Genomic DNA, 16,176 nt, shown 5'->3' with positions numbered 1-16,176 from the left:
ATGAAACTCTGAAAAGAATTTTGGTGAGTAATGAAACCTAATTACTAAAGCTTTTTAGATATTTATGAATGACTATGACACGCTAAAAAATCTATATCTTTCCACATGTGTATAAAATTTAGACAGATTTGAAATGTGATTATACGCCCTTTTTTCAAACTGATTTTTTTTCTTTGCTATTCTGATACAAAAATGGTCACTTTAGATCAAGCTCCTAAAACTTTCTTTTTTCCCCCTGCATCTTGAACTTTTTGCTTGGAGACATTTAATGAAAAGGACAAAAAGAAAAAAAATTCCATCTGTATGTCTCTTTGGAAATTCAGGTTTCTTGAAGATCAGGGACAGAACTCAATAGATCCCTCAACGTTTAAACTTTCTGAATATGACATGATTTGTAATGTAGAAGTAAAGGCACATCAAAGTTGGCAATTCAAAAATGTGACCTGTCTATTGTATTTAACTTTCAGGTGAGTTCATGAGTTTCTTCCTGCTGTGTCTCTTTCCTGTCCCATTTTAGGCAGATGGAAGAATAATAGCAATCATTTTTCTCTATGTTTTAACAGCATAGTTTATTTGAGGATGCTGTTAGTTTTATCATTTGAAAAACAAAGTGCAATATCTGGATAATACAAGCTTATAGCTCCGTATCTAAAGGAAATATAAAGTTAGATTTAGTGTTTTAATGTGGAAAATACTTTTTAATCCTAAAATAGATAACTTTAGTTTCTTTGATTCAGTGTATTACAGCAATATTCTGTTTCTTTTATTAACCTGTGCTCTAACACCAATAAATGATCCATTGTTTTTAAAACATACTAGATTTCTGTGTGTATTCATAAGGCAATATTAACAAGCTTAACAGACAATCATATAAAAGATGGAACACTTTTACTTAAATACTGTTTCAAAGAGCTAGGGATATCTGGTTTCAGATATAATAATCACTAGTACCTGCCACCACCATTCAGCATCTGGGCATGCAGTGAAATTGAGAAGTAAAGGTTTATGATCAAAATATTAACTCATGAGTAATGAAATTGTCAAATAACGCATGTCATATATATAACTAAACAACTTTTAGTTCATGATACCTCTCCACCACCTCCAACTTTGTGTATATTGAGTCCAAATTCATGTCACTATTTTCTACGAGTTGTATTCACCTGGATAAAAGATAAATCATTGGAGATTTTATGTTTTACTGAGTTGAAAAGAAAGGTAAGAATATTTTTATGCTTGAACTATAGCTTTGTCCTAATACATATCCTTGAAGATTATAGGCATATATAGCTTTTCTTTGTTATTTTATACCCTTTCCCTACAATGAGAGAACTAGTCAATGGCTTCCTATTGGTCTTCATAATTAGAGCTGTATATATTAATAATATAAGGAAAAGCTTAAGAGATCAAATGAACACAGTAACTCAGTATAACATATATAGGCTATTGCCTCTGTTGATTATTTGAAGGTTATCTAACTGCCTAAAGATTACTTAAAGACCATTACAGAAGAAACAGAAAATGGAATCTGTTCTGAAAGCAGAGAATTGTTAACATATGAAAATACTTGTATTTATTTGTTAAAGCAATTCATACCACACTCTCTAAAGGAGAACATATTTGATCTTCCATTCAGTGATCTTATATCCTTGTAGATAAATCTTTTTTCTGTATGAATAGATATAATTCTAAATACTGTGTGCTTGTCAGAATCATGAAGTGACTTGGAGAAAGCCTTATTTTCAAAATTATCTTGTCAATTTCATTGTGACAGTAACAGAGGTAGGTAGCAGCAGTTTTCTTCTGATTATGTTAAAACCTCATCTATTATTTAGTTTAAAGCTGACAGCATATATTAAGCCTTAATGAAGGCTTTCAGTAATTTCAGACTAAATTTATCTTCGCCAATTTTATACATTTTTGTCATTTGAGGGTTATAATTTGATCAAAGGTTAATTTCAGGAGGAGTTTTTCCAAATTATTTCAACATTAAATAAGTAGAGCATGAATTTTTGGGAAATATACCCATGTGAAACTATTTTTAGCAGAAATGGAATTATAAGACAGGCATTGAAGAAAAGCTTTGACTTTTTTCTAGTAGAAAAATGTAGTTCCCATTTTTGTCCATATTCACATCCCTCAGTCATCGAGTCTAGCCTGTCCTCTCTACTCCCTGCCAGTCATCCTAATTCATAGACTATGAATTGTCTTAATCTCAGTGGAAAACATTGGACTTTAATGATCTGTGGAGTAGTATCAGATTAATTGCATAGATAAGTATAAGAAAAACATTTAGGTGAAAAATATGTTTAAGGGCTAAATATTTTGCTAATAAAAATAATATTGAATTTAGGTCTTTTCTTTAATTTTTTAAACAGAAATCATATTACTTTTCTATAGTTTCCTTTGCCCATCAGTTTTCTCCCATTGGATGGTATCAACTGATAGAAAATGTTTTCAGCCACTCTTGGAAAATGTGAATTCCTAGAGCTCAGAAGAAAGAGAAATTGCTTTTACTTTCCTCCCACATTCTCTCTTGGAACTAACTTAACATTTTGATCCAGCAGAGAATTGGTCTCCTGTAGCCAATACTGTGAATAACTGCCAACTTCAAAGCTTTTTTAGAATTCTCTAAATGTTATGTGGAAAACAATGTCACAGTACATATGTTGGGGTTAAAAACCCTCCTAGCCAGATGCACAACCTAAATTCTTATAATAACTGCCCTTTGTTGGCAATAAGATATATAGTCTCTTTTTTATGTACAAGTGTGCCAAGCCAGAATTCGTAGGTTAAAAACAAACCGAATTCTAACAAAAAATGGTGAAGAATTTGGATGTTTATAAATTCTTTTTTGAGTGACACAATTTGTCACTTAGTGTATAATTGTTATACATTAAATTAACAAACAGGGTTTATAATTTGGTATGTTGTATTTATTAAAATTATTTTTAAATCAAATTATCACCTAGTTAAATATAAGGAAGCAGTTCAGAAATGCTACTTATATTGATTCTAAGAAATGCATTATATTTTATAATATTGAATACTTCAAATACTGAAAATTTAAGGATGGTAGCTATCATTGATGACTTATAACAATACTACACTGTAAATTGTACATTTACTTCAAATTTTCCTGACCAGAATATGACCAAAATCCTTGAGAAGTAATAGGTATATCAGGAAAGTTGAGCATATACCAAAACTATAGAACATAAAAAAATAAGGACTGATTTTTTAAAACATTCTATTCACTTCTTTTAAATATTCTTTTGGTACTTTAAAGAAACTACTAGTTGTGTGGTAAAAGAATGTTTTCTCCAATGTGTGAAGTTATGTTGAAAGACATGAAAGATATAATAGGACTGGTCAAATATATTGACACACACGTCCTCTTATCTTAACCACTGTCTTAGTTTGGGTTTCTGCAAAACTTGACCTGACCCTGATGTAGAGACTTGTGTGCAAGTAATTGATTTCAGTAGTAATACCAGGAAGCACTGGTTATAGAATAAGGAAGTAACTCTGGTAAGGAAAGGAAATTAAAGTGAAGGTGTGCTTATGAGCAGTTTACCACTGTGGGCAACTGGAGCTCAAGCTTGTGGGCAACCCCTGGGGGAATGTGTAGAATCTGGCTCAGAGTTGTACTATCCAAGGTGAAGAAAGCTGAGGGTTACTGGAGAGTAGGCCACCTCCCCATCTGTCACTGGTTGAAGACTCTTCCTGGGGAGGGACATTAATTCTCTGTTATTCTTTCCTGCCCCACTGCACAGTTCAGGCCTGTGAAAGTCAGAAAAAGCTTTCAGGCTTAATGTTGCAAGAGTTTACAGCAAAAATGAAAAGCATGAGGGGTCAGTGAGTGCCGTGGATATATGAGCAAAGTATCCACAGCTTCTCTTAAACATGGACTAAGTTTTTTTTTTTTTTTTTAATTAATTAATTTATTTATTTTTGGCTGTGTTGGGTCTTCGTTTCTGTGCAAGGGCTTTCTCTAGTTGTGGCAAGCGGGGGCCACTCTTCATCGCGGTGTGCGAGCCTCTCACTATCGCGGCCTCTCTTGTTGAGGAGCACAGGCTCCAGACGCGCAGTCTCAGTAGTTGTGGCTCACGGGCTTAGTTGCTCCACGGCATGTGGGATCTTCCCGGACCAGGGCTTGAACCCGTGTCCCCTGCATTGGCAGGCAGATTTTTAACCACTGCGCCACCAGGGAAGCCCTGGACTAAGTTTTTGATATGCACATGGGAAGAGTAGAAAAAAATCATCTTTACAGATAGCTATTTAGCATATATGATAAGACAGCATGATAAAATTATTTGTGGAAGTGGATTAAAGTAGTGTAATAATTTAAATTCAAATGTTAAACATGATGGTACCTCGGCAACGTCTTTTCCATTAGGAATGTGATTGAACTGGAGTCAAACAGGAAGCTGCTCATTATTGTAAATAAGTATGGAAATGTAACACAGCCTTTGTGGGTAGGCAGGCCATGCAGGAATGGCATTCAAGGGGACCCAAAAATTTAATTCAAACAATAGAAGTGGTTAGAATTGGGTTTATTCAAACAGCATCAAATATGATTGGTATGGTATTACTTGGGAATCAGGCAGGAATTTAGCACTATAGGAACTTTGTAAGCAAGAGAAAGGAAGAAAGAAATCAACTTCAGTTAAGGAAAGATATCAAATGGGCTGTGATTCAAGGATGGGCTGAAGCTCACAGTAAGAGAGAATGTGTGGTGTACCATGCAATATCACAAGTAAAAATAAAAGACAGAAAAATTGAACAGAAGTCCCAATCTTTCAAGTAAGGCTAGAATTAACTACAGCATTTAAATCAAAGAGTAAAGATGGTCTGTTTATTCATAAATGTATTAAAAATGCCTAGAACTGTATCTGACATACAGATGGTGCTATATAGTTATTATTAGAATGGACAAAATGGGTACTCCAATTTGTTGGTTGGTCATTGTGTCCATGCAACATGTTGCAGTCAGGCAAAGAACATTTTTGGAAAGGGAGGTGGTGTTAGAAAAAATCAGAAGAGGAATTCAGCTGGATCATTCAATCCTCAGTACTGGAAATTGACTTACTTCAAACTTCCTTTGGATTTAGTTGGATTTAATAATGTCTCTTTATATTCAAACTGCCTATTTGAATTACACCCTGGATAAAATGGAAGTATTTCATAGGTTTAGATTTCAGAATCTTAGAAAAATGAGGCATATCATTATTTAATACTGCCTTCAAAGAACTCACCAAGTTTTTATGGATATAAAAATATGTTTGTATTTTCACACAATCAAATAACAATGCAAAAAATATGTACATCATGAGGTGGTGATGCAGAAATTAATACGAGGAGTTAGCAAGCAAGAACCACTTGGTCTAAAATAATTATGCCCTAGGAATAAAGGTAAAAAAGAAGGATGTTGGGATAATTTCAAAACTTAAAAATACTTAAATCTGTATGCTGAAATATAAGTGGACTTTGTGATTCAACAGAAAAGGGAAACAAAAGAGGAATAGAGGAAGGAATTACATGGAGTTTTACTAGAGCTGAATTTAAAAAAGGGTTTATGAGAGTTTACTAGTTTAAAACAGAAAAAAAAATGAATTGGTAATCTTTCTTCTGGAAATGTTCAAAGACTGATGAGTTTTCAGAGAGATTGTAAGGGAAAACTTTTAGCAATCGTAGATAGTAAAAAAAAATTTTCCAAGGTTATTTGTAATCTCATAACACATTCATGATTTCATGAATGTGTTATTAGATTTCAGATGAAGAGATGACTGCAGTGGCCACAGGCAGGAAAACTTTTGGTGTGAAAACCAAGAAAGTCAGAAATAAAGGACATAAAAGAAGATTTCTTCATTTCCAGCTCCTTCACTTATCTCTCAAAATTACACGGCGTATTCTTAGCCCTTGAAAAAGTCCAGTGTTTAACATGTCATACCCAATTACTTTGAAATGATATCCTTTTTTTGTGATAGATTATAAATAACTTTAGAATACTGAGAATTCCACAGTGGTATGCTTCAGAGTTTTCATTTTACTCATGGTGTTTTTAATTGATATGATATTCAGTGGTTACCTGTATCACTTAGGGCAGAGCTTAGGGCTAAAGCTGCTCTAAAAGACATTTGAAATACCGTGATTTAAATAAGATAGATTTTTTTATGTCTCTCTCATGCAATACCCTTAATGTGAGGAAACGTTCCACACTGTTGGGGGGCTCAGTTTCATATCATCACTCAGGGATGCAGATTTCATCAGTCTTGTCCATCTGCCATATTAAGAATGCTGACTTCTCCACATGGTCCCAGTGGTGAATCCACTGGTCCATTTTCCACAAAGTGGAAAAAAGCTTGGAAGAAAACAAGATCAAAGTGTAAAGTCTCAGGCTCAGAAATGATACACTTTACTTCTGCTTAATTCTATTAGCAAAAACTTAATTACACTGAACTTTGAGGGAAGCTGGCAGCCATCTGCCCTGTTACAAATACATTGCTAAGGAGAGATGGAAAACCAAAATTAGGTGAACCCCAAGCAATCTGTGCCAAAAACCCAAAATAAAAGGCAGAACATGAGGTATCAACCTACTCAAATCATCAGGGTGTTTGAATTTTTTAAAGTTACATTTCCCTAAGAGTATTATTAATCTTTTGGTAAACAAAGGAATATGAAAATTACCATAGTCGATTTAAGGATAATCTACCCCCATTTTCTTTCCTGGTTAAGTTTTTGGTGTCTTTATGCTTTTACTGAGAAAGTTTGTCTCTGACTGAGACGAAATAGAACTAACTGGCATTAGAAATATAAATTTTTTTTTGGTTTAAAATATCTTTGTAATATCTGTATTTTAAAGATTAATATTACTTTGTACACAAAAGAAAAATCTCCTAATCCTAATACACAAGGTCATTTTATTCTTTATACATTTTCTCTACTTTAGGGTTCTAAGAAAATCCAAATTCAAACTTAGCCTTCAATCTCAAGGCAAGCATAAGAGGATTCTTTACAGACTGTATAGAACTTGATGGCAGAAGCTTGAAGTATTTTAAAGTAATCCAGACTTTTCTTATTTCTGGTGACATAGTTTAATGGAATGATTTCTTTTTAGTAATATATTTTTACACCACAGTATTCCACTACTACTCAAAAATTCTTTTTAACTTAGTATTTACTGTATATTTTTCATTTCTCAATTATTTGTCTTTTGTTCATTTAATTGCTTGCTAAAACATTTTCTTTTTAAATTACACAAAATACTTTTCTTAACTCTTCTCACTTGCCCTGGAGGAAATGTATAAAATTTAGATTTTTATACACACAGAGATATCCTTGAGACAGAATATACAGAAATATAGATGTAGATACAGAAATCTATATAGATAGATATAGAAATATGGACATGGATGTAAATATATACAATTCTACTCTGTTCGTAGATCTAATTTATTATGCCATTGCCACTGATATTTACAGAACCTGGGTTATGCTAGAAAATGCATTATACACTTTTTGAAATAATAAATCTAAATATTAAAGATTTGAGATAATAAACTTCAGTGATTATGTTTAAAATGTTCATTATTTTTTTCTTTCGGTTTGCATAGTTTGGAGCTGGTATCATGTTATCTATTTTGGGGAAAACAAACATTTATTAAAAGCCTAGTATGCCCCATGTGTTTTACATACCTCTTATTTAGGCTTACAAAAACCCCACATGGTAGATAGATAATATTACTACTCCCTACTTTTTTAAAAGATGGGAAATTAAGTTTCAGAGAGATATAGATAACTTGATAATTCTATTGAGCTAACAACTGGTAGAGTATCTAGCTTTAAAGTTTGGGCCCTTCTATTCTATCACAATATGTGTATTGCCTTTGTAAATTACTGCTGAATTTTTATTTACATATTGAGCTGTTAGTTTCTTACACAACAGCGATGGCAATTATTTCAATACTGTCTCTCTATCATATGTGTGTAATTAATATTGTATTTCATATATTAAAAACAGAATTTTACCAATAAACTATTATTTCATTGGATTTATATATTGTTTATTTCATTGAATTTATATATTTCATTGGATTTATTTCATTGGATTTATATATTGTTGGTTACTACAATGAGGGTTACATTTCCGTTGAAAATGAATATTATTCTTCAAAAATTCTGCCATTTAAAATGCAATTTCAATAAATGACTATTAATTAGTTTACTGAGCACATTGAGAGATAATGAAGGAGGTAACAATCATGGCAGAAATGCATTAATATTAAATATTTACCACTTAACTCATTCTTATTGGACATAGCTGTCGATAAAATATGCCCTTACTGTTGACAAGTAGCTCCTGTGTTTTGCTTGTAGATTAGCTTGCAGCCCTGCTCTGTATTCTTTATCTTCATCACTGCACCAGTCCTTTAATTAGGCAGTGAAACCTTCTGCATAGTGATTAGGAAATCACAGTTAAGAAGTTGTTACAAAGAGATGTTTCTGGAAGCTACTCAAAATAGCTCCACGCTTTGGAAATTTCCCCATGTACAGTATCAAGGAAACATGTTCATATTTTAAAAGCAAGTGACAACTGACCTTCAGTTAATCAGGTTTACTAAATTTTTAATCCTCAATCCTGAAATGTTGGGTATAACTAGAAAAAGTCTTGAACCATGGTTGGCAAAGAATGGCAACTTTATTATTCAACCTGTGAAATGAGGTGGTGAAGCACTTTTGTGTTGGACTTTAAACTGATTTTAGAATCTTAAGAGTATATTTGATCTTATGCAAATAATTTTGTTACTATTGCATGCAAATAAAATTTGAAAATATACCTTAGAAAACTGAGAAACTGATCCACTTTTATAATTATCCCATTACCAACACTTTAAATTATGATACTTTATAAGAAGTACTGATTTCAGAATCAAAATTTATGATTTCAGAATTCAGAGATATAACTGACCAAGGTAAATATGACTTGATGCTATCTAAACAACTATAGGACTCAAGAAACAGGTCATATTTCCAGATAGTTTTATCACTGTGGAGAAATTATTCTAGTTAATATAACATGTAACATTCAAATGTAACACTCAAAGTTATTACTATTACACAGAACCAAGGTAGGAAAAATATTGATGCTATGAGAAGTAAGTTTAAGACATAAAAATTTAATTGAATCGGAAAGGAAAGCTGATATGTTCCCAGCACGCTAATTAACACCTCTGATTTTTTTTCATCACTTTATGCATCGGAGAGGGTTGTTTTTAAGTCCCCCTTTCTGTGATTTGGATGGGCTTCTAGTGATGGCAAAGATAATGAAAGGTAGATCATGTCGTGGGAATTAGCATATTAACATAATGTTTGTGAATAAAACATATCAATATATACCATGATGAAAATAGTATGGAAAATACTTTGGAAAAATTAAACATGTTGCGGTCAGTATCTCCATATATTTTAAAGTGGCTAAAATAATACTGTTTGACAAGATTTTACATGAAAAAGGAGTACAAATGAGCAGTTTTTCACCAACAGAATTTTTTTCAAATAATGACCAAAATATTTTTTGATGAACAATTTTAACTTGTAGTTAGTTACCTTCTGGAGATAGTTCTAGATCTTTAAGTCTGTTGATGGTAACTCCTGGGGGCAGTTCACAGTCTTTCTGTTTCTCAGTTTTTTTCTCTGGTTCAATTTTGGCATATTGTCTTCTACCAGGCAGTAAAGGGTAATTTTTAAGTGTAAAGACTGTGGATCCAAACTTCCTGGATAGAAATATCAGCCTCTACCTCTTGGACAAACTCTGTAACATCTCTTTGCCCCAGGTTTTTCATCTGAAGGATAAAAATAATAATCTGTGCCTCATTGGGGTGGGTTGAGGAAATGCATTAATATAGATTAAGTTCTTGGAACAGTGCCTTGCAAATGGTAGGCACTTAGAGTATTGTTTCTAGGCGAATAGAGCTAACTATTGGGTTCCTTTAGTTTGCTTTCCTGATGTATTTTTCATAGCATTGGGTCTTCTCCCCACAATCTAACAAAAAATATAAAAAGGAAAGGACACCACCTAGGACGGATAGTTAAATCTTTGAGGTCAAAATTCAGTTTCAGCATCTATGACATGGATGTATTTGCAGTATTCTACTCTGTCCTAGACTCTCTCTCAATTCAGAGACTCTCTTGTTCACCTTTTCCAGAGAATAAACCACCAGTTTTTACATGGGTAGAATGGGAGGGGGCATTTGTTGGTGTCCTGAACAGATGTTAAACTCTTTCACTCCCACTTGCATTTGTAATGGTGAGGATTCCTCCAAAGCCCAAGCTTTGGGAACATTTTGCTCTGTAAATCAATTTGGTTCTCAACTGTACCAGTTACCAGTTTAGGATTCTGTTTCTTCCAAGGATCTGATAAGCAATATACCATTTGTTCCTCTGTTTTCCAGCTTACAAATATTCCTCCTCCTCTTCCCTCTCTTCTCTCTTCTAGTTCCCTTAATTTGAATATTTATGCCTTTTTAGAACATTATTTACCTTTCTCATAGGGCTTGAGGAGGAAGTAAAAAGGAAATGTGTCCAATCAAGCATTTTGACCCCAAAGCCTAGAGAATAATTTTCGAAACAGTATTTAAAAATAATTGAGGGGATTCCCTGGTGGCGCAGTGGTTGAGAGTCCGCCTGCCGATGCAGGGGACACGGGTTCGTGCCCCGGTCCGGGAAGATCCCACATGCCGCAGAGCGGCTGGGCCCGTGAGCCATGGCCGCTGAGCCTGCGCGTCCGGAGCCTGTGCTCCGCAACGGGAGAGGCCACAACAGTGAGAGGCCCGCGTACCACAAAAAAAAAAAAAAAAAAAAAAAAAAAAAAAAATTAATTGAGGATATTTAATGAGAGATTTAAAGTTGTTTCATAAAAAACTCTGCTGATATTCTGCCAAATTTTCCAGCTCCTTAGAGGGTGAATATTGCTCAAAAATATAGATACAGACTATTGTATCTTTTTCAGGTAACCACTTACCCTAACCAGGGGCTAACATGAGGCCCTGATGATTGAGGTATTTGAGAGCCAATGCCTCACACATGCCCTTATCTTTCCTTTGCATTAGGCTTTGAATCATCTTGCTTATAGACTGTAGGAGCAGTCGAAGAGTTTAAGATATGGAGAAATATATTTTATTTTCTTTGCTCCTTTTAGGACACATAAGCAAGGCTGACATTCCTTGGAGTTAGAATTCCTATATAATTTCAATTAAATGTGGAGGAAGCAATTTCTATTTCAAAATTTAACCTCGTTTTACAATTCACTTTGTCAGGGTTGTTCCCACAATATAAAATAAGGAGAGAGGGAAGTTAGTGGAGAGGAGATGGTATTAGTTTTCATACTTTTTGTGCATACCCATTCAAATTTCACTGATAATTTTTGTTAAAGTCAAGTTTAATAATAAGCTTTAACTTTATTGTATGAAGTTTTTTTTTTTCTTTTTCTTTTCAATCCAGGGAGGAAAGAGTAAATAAAAGTATGACACATCACTTATTTCTATCTCTGCCCTCCATACTCTTTTATTTGCCAAGTAAGAGTCATCGAAATTATGTTGAATGGAGCCTGCTTCTGAGTTTCCATTTCTGTTAAAGAACTGGAAACCGAAAAGTGGCGGAGGACCAACAACGACTAGGTATAATAGATTAACGGTTTATGGAGGCCAAGAATGAAAGACTATTATCAAGCAGTCACTAAACTTGAGTTCAGATCCAGCAATGCCTCGAAACTGTGTCTCTCAGGCGTTTTATCTAACCTCTCTCAGCTACGGTTCTCTTATTTATACAATATTATTAAATATAATCCCTTCCTTGCATTCCTTAAGTATTGTTGCAAAGATCAAGTGAGTTTTTACTAATGAAAGTAATTAAAATTTCTTAAGTGATGACACGAAATATTCAAAGGTATTATTATATCTTCTTTACCCGTATTAGTCAGAATTCTCCAGTAAAACATAAGCAACAGGACGTATATATATATATAGAGAGAGAGAGAGGGGGTTGGGTTGGGGGCAAGGTATTGATGAGGATTAGGGTTTGCTTGACAAGAGACAGAATCCTTACCCGGTGAGTCTGGGATTGGTGGCAGCTGGGGCACCAGGTGTTTCTCATCCCAGGACTCCCCGCCGCCCCGTGCAACTCCCGAGATCTCGTGAGATCGCGCTGTAGAAGGACGAGGGTAGGCGGAAACAGGAGAAAAGTAGAGAGAGAAGACGGGAGGTGAGGAGAGGAGAGGAGAGAGATTTATTTTAAAAAAAGGCAGTGGGATTGCGGAGTCTTGGTAAATCCAAATTCAGCTTGGCCGGCTGCGGGGACTGGAGACCCAGGGAAGAGCTGCGTTTCGAGTCCAAAAGCTGTCTGCTGGCAGAAGTTCGTCTTGCTCAGAGGAGGTCAGTCTTTGTTCTTTTAAGGCTTCAATTGTTTTTTATGAGGGCCTTCCGCATTATTGAGAATAATCTGTTTTACTCAAAGTCCACCAATTTAAATGTTAATCTCATTCAAAAAACACCTTACAGAATCATGCAGAATAATGTTTGACCAAATATCTGGGCGCTGGGCCCTGTGGCCCAGCCAAGGTGACCTGTATGGTTAACCATCACGTTACTTCATTGGATGATTAAAATACTCCTATGAATATTTCAAGTATTTACTTCGTATTTCAAGTTTCAAACATGGACCTTCAAAGTAGAAATATCAGGATTTATATTATAATTTATATAATAGTGACAGACTAGCACATTTTAAAATGTGAGTTTGTGTGGGTGTGTGTGAGATGATATCCACTTAGAGGGCTGTTTTGCAGAGTTAATGAGTCGGTCTGTGTAAAGCTTTTGACTCAGTCCTGGCAAATTATAGGACTCTATATATGTTATAAATTATTCCTATCATAAAAACGATTTAGTCGGCATGTGCCACAACAGTAAATGTTACCCTGCTTCCTGGCCACGTGTTGATAATCTTCCTAAACTGCAGACTCACCATCCTTGGAGCTCAAGGAAAGATTTCACAGGTGTAGTGCCAGACGACATGACAGTAACACATGACTGGCACACACCTACTCAACTCTCCAATCTACCTTAATATTGAGAAAATAAATCTTCTTGGGAAGAATAACAAAGAAAAGACCAGTGAGGTTCTGGTTAAAAGCATAGGGAATTTTTCCTCTCCTGCAAATTTGTTTTTCAGCTGTTCATTTGGCAGTATAAGGGTTAGACAGATGTTCAGATTATTTTTAGATGATTTTAATATTGGCAAAGTAAGTAGGGAACATATAGAAAGTAGAGAACTCAGGCATTCAGACCTTTCCAGTTGAGGTTTGCCTCAGTTATCTAATTGCAACAGGAAGAAACAGATATGTGCCTGGGCATTGCTCTGCTTCTGGCTAGTGTGGACCTGGCCTGTAATCTATTCAGCTCCGTGACTTTATCAATTGGCGTATTGTGTCATGCTAAATTTTATATTGAGCAATCATTTCCTGCAATAATCCTGAATTATAAATAATCATTGTAATGGGAAGAAATTGAAAAAAAGACTCACCTTTTCTCTTCTGCTTCTTTGTATTGAGGACCCACATAAAAGGTACATTTATCTGATTTGGTTATAGAATGTAATCATTCTATATGTAGATGTAATGTAGAATGTAATCATTCCTTATGTGTCTAGAATAGGTGTAAGATTTTGCTAAACTACTATGGATTTTATGTAATAATGCATTGAATTCTAAGGACTATATCAATCTATAAAGACAGACCTACCTAATTATTTATGAATATTTTGGAAGCAAAATAATGTGCTTATTTAATCATTTAAAGTGCTCAGATTAAAAAGATTTAACTTCTAAAATTAATGGAAAGTTACATCTATGAAAGAAATTTTAAGAACCACACACTGTTTTTAGTTGTTTTAATTTTCTAAATATATTATTATTATTATTTCATGACTAATTAAAATCAATTGAAATAATTTATTATTTTGCAGAGCTAGAAATATTCAAAATATTCAGATTGGAATGTCTGCTCTATTAATTGCACACAAGGTACTTACAAAGAAAAAAAATAACAGAAAATCGAGTTCCTGCCTATCATCTAAATAAGACAAAATAATGAATCACTGAAGGAAAATTGTCTGCAGGTTGTCTGTATTTCAATCTAATTATACACTACCTCAGATGATTCACCCATCTATTGAGATATCTTTTTATTTTCCAAAAAGATATTTGCCTTAGCAGACCTGACATACTGAAAAATAAATTGCATCTATTGGGTAAAGTTGTATCAGTATGTTGACATACAAAGTTTTGAGAACTGTTATAAAGAGAGAGCTTCTTCATAAATTTTTATAAAATGGGGAAGAGACAAGTAGACAAGAGACAAGTAGCAGTTATTCTAGCTTTACAATTACATGTAAACATTTTCCAGTATTAAGCTATCTGTATATGCTAAAGTACTTACTCCATTTTTTAATAGTATGCACACTGAAGAAAATATTTCTCCACTTAAAAAGTAATACTGTTTAAAAGGAATATAGGAGGGTTGCAAGAGAGAGTGTAGAAATGTCAAATTGAAGAGGATAGATGAGTAAACTCAGCTTCTGTTTTGTTTCTTGTTCACTCTTTCCTTTAAGACTTTTCATGTCACATACACATTATCTATTGCAGACCAAGGTCAAGGACTTGCCAGTGCACAGTACAAAGACAGCAGAGAAAAAGCAGATTTTGCAAACTACTCTACCTGTTAAAATCTATTCCGTCATTTTTAATAATCAATGCCATACACAGAATAGACTATTATTCTTAGTGCTTGGCTTGCAAAATAATTTAGAGCCACAGAAGGAGCAGAATCTACTTTGAAACTCTGTATCCTTAAAAAATACACTGTGCTAGTTTTGTATGTCTGTCTACCTACCTACCTACCTACCTACCTATATCTGTGAGCATGCCTAAAACCTTAAGAGTTTGGATATACTTCTGTAATAGCAAAGATTTTAGACACACACCCCCACCCATCCACTGGCAGGGGCAGTTACAATGTTTCTGACACATAATTATTTCCTCTCTATTTTGGAATTTAACATGACCATATAGAAAACCTCTTTAATGACATTCTATTTTCAGCTCACATGGTTTACAGCATGTTACATTGGATAGCAGATTAGCAGCTTGATTAGTTAAGACTTTTGCCTGAAGGCATAACCATTAGTATATGTTTTTCAAACTTTAAGAGGCAAGAATACCACACTGTCAAAAAATCATGTTTCTTTTCTCTTAATGGCTAAAAAACATTAAAAGTTCACGTTCCATTGGTTAACTGGTCTCATCCTTTCTTTACATACCAGTATTTGTTATTTATAGAAAATTCTCTACTAATAGCCCTTTACTGCAACACCTGGCTTGTCAACATCCTTATATATCCAAGGAAGGGACAGATTTAAGCAAGAGACGATTAATATAAAAAAAATGATGGGTTAAATTTCTTAGAAGTAGAACTAAATACTATGAACTGTAACTAAAGGTAGTTTAGAATATATATAGCACCTTTTATAGATTGTGGAAGAGTAGGTTAGACCCTCTTCCCATGTATGTATTATTATTTTTTTCTGTGTTCTCATGGAGCTTATATTTAAAGGAGACAAGACAAAAAACGAAGGAACAAGATGATGTTGTATAGTGTTAAGTGTTATGATAAAGCAATAGAATGAGAAAGAGTGGTTTAGGTCAACTTTTCTGAAGCATGTATCCTTCTCTAACAATTCTTTGAATGATCTTTTCTGGGTTACCTAGGTATTGTACTGGACTTTCCTATTACCTTCTACAAGGATGATGAAAGAACCCTGGACTATGTATACAATGAGCAGGTCGGATAATCTGACCCCTGAGTAATTTAACAGCAGCTCCTTCTGGCTATATCCCCATAAATCACTCCAGTGGATGTTAGTATTAAAATCCTTAGCTATTTTAAGGTTTTATTTATTTTAAAAACATAGTTATGAAACTATTAACAAGTCATCATAATTCAAAATAAGAGCTATTTTGAAATATTAAATTATTAAAACCCAATATGGGTTTTCTAATAAGGCTTAAATATCTTCTTTAACTATATGACAATTTGAAATGAAAGCTCTAGATAGTATGATTAG

The 16,176-nt window shown here is 34.0% G+C and overlaps 1 protein-coding gene across 4 annotated transcripts in view; it reads left to right on the top strand.

Annotated features, from left to right (window-relative positions):
- Nucleotides 1-16,176, top strand: part of CADM2 (cell adhesion molecule 2) — a 1,069,757-nt gene that overhangs the window by 477,802 nt on the left and 575,779 nt on the right. Inside the window, exon 1 of one of the 4 annotated variants that reach the window (XM_067739198.1) lies at nt 12,342-12,431. The exons of the other annotated variants lie outside the window; for them this stretch is intronic. The gene's annotated coding sequence lies outside the window, so the exon portion shown is untranslated. Of the gene's footprint in view, nt 1-12,341; nt 12,432-16,176 lie in introns of those variants that run through there. 4 annotated transcript variants of the gene reach the window in all.

The sequence above is a fragment of the Pseudorca crassidens genome, chromosome 5 (assembly GCF_039906515.1).
Source record: "Pseudorca crassidens isolate mPseCra1 chromosome 5, mPseCra1.hap1, whole genome shotgun sequence".
Lineage (NCBI taxonomy): Eukaryota > Metazoa > Chordata > Mammalia > Artiodactyla > Delphinidae > Pseudorca > Pseudorca crassidens.
The sequence above is the reverse complement of the archived record's forward strand: the minus strand, read 5'-3'. Positions and strand labels throughout refer to the sequence as shown.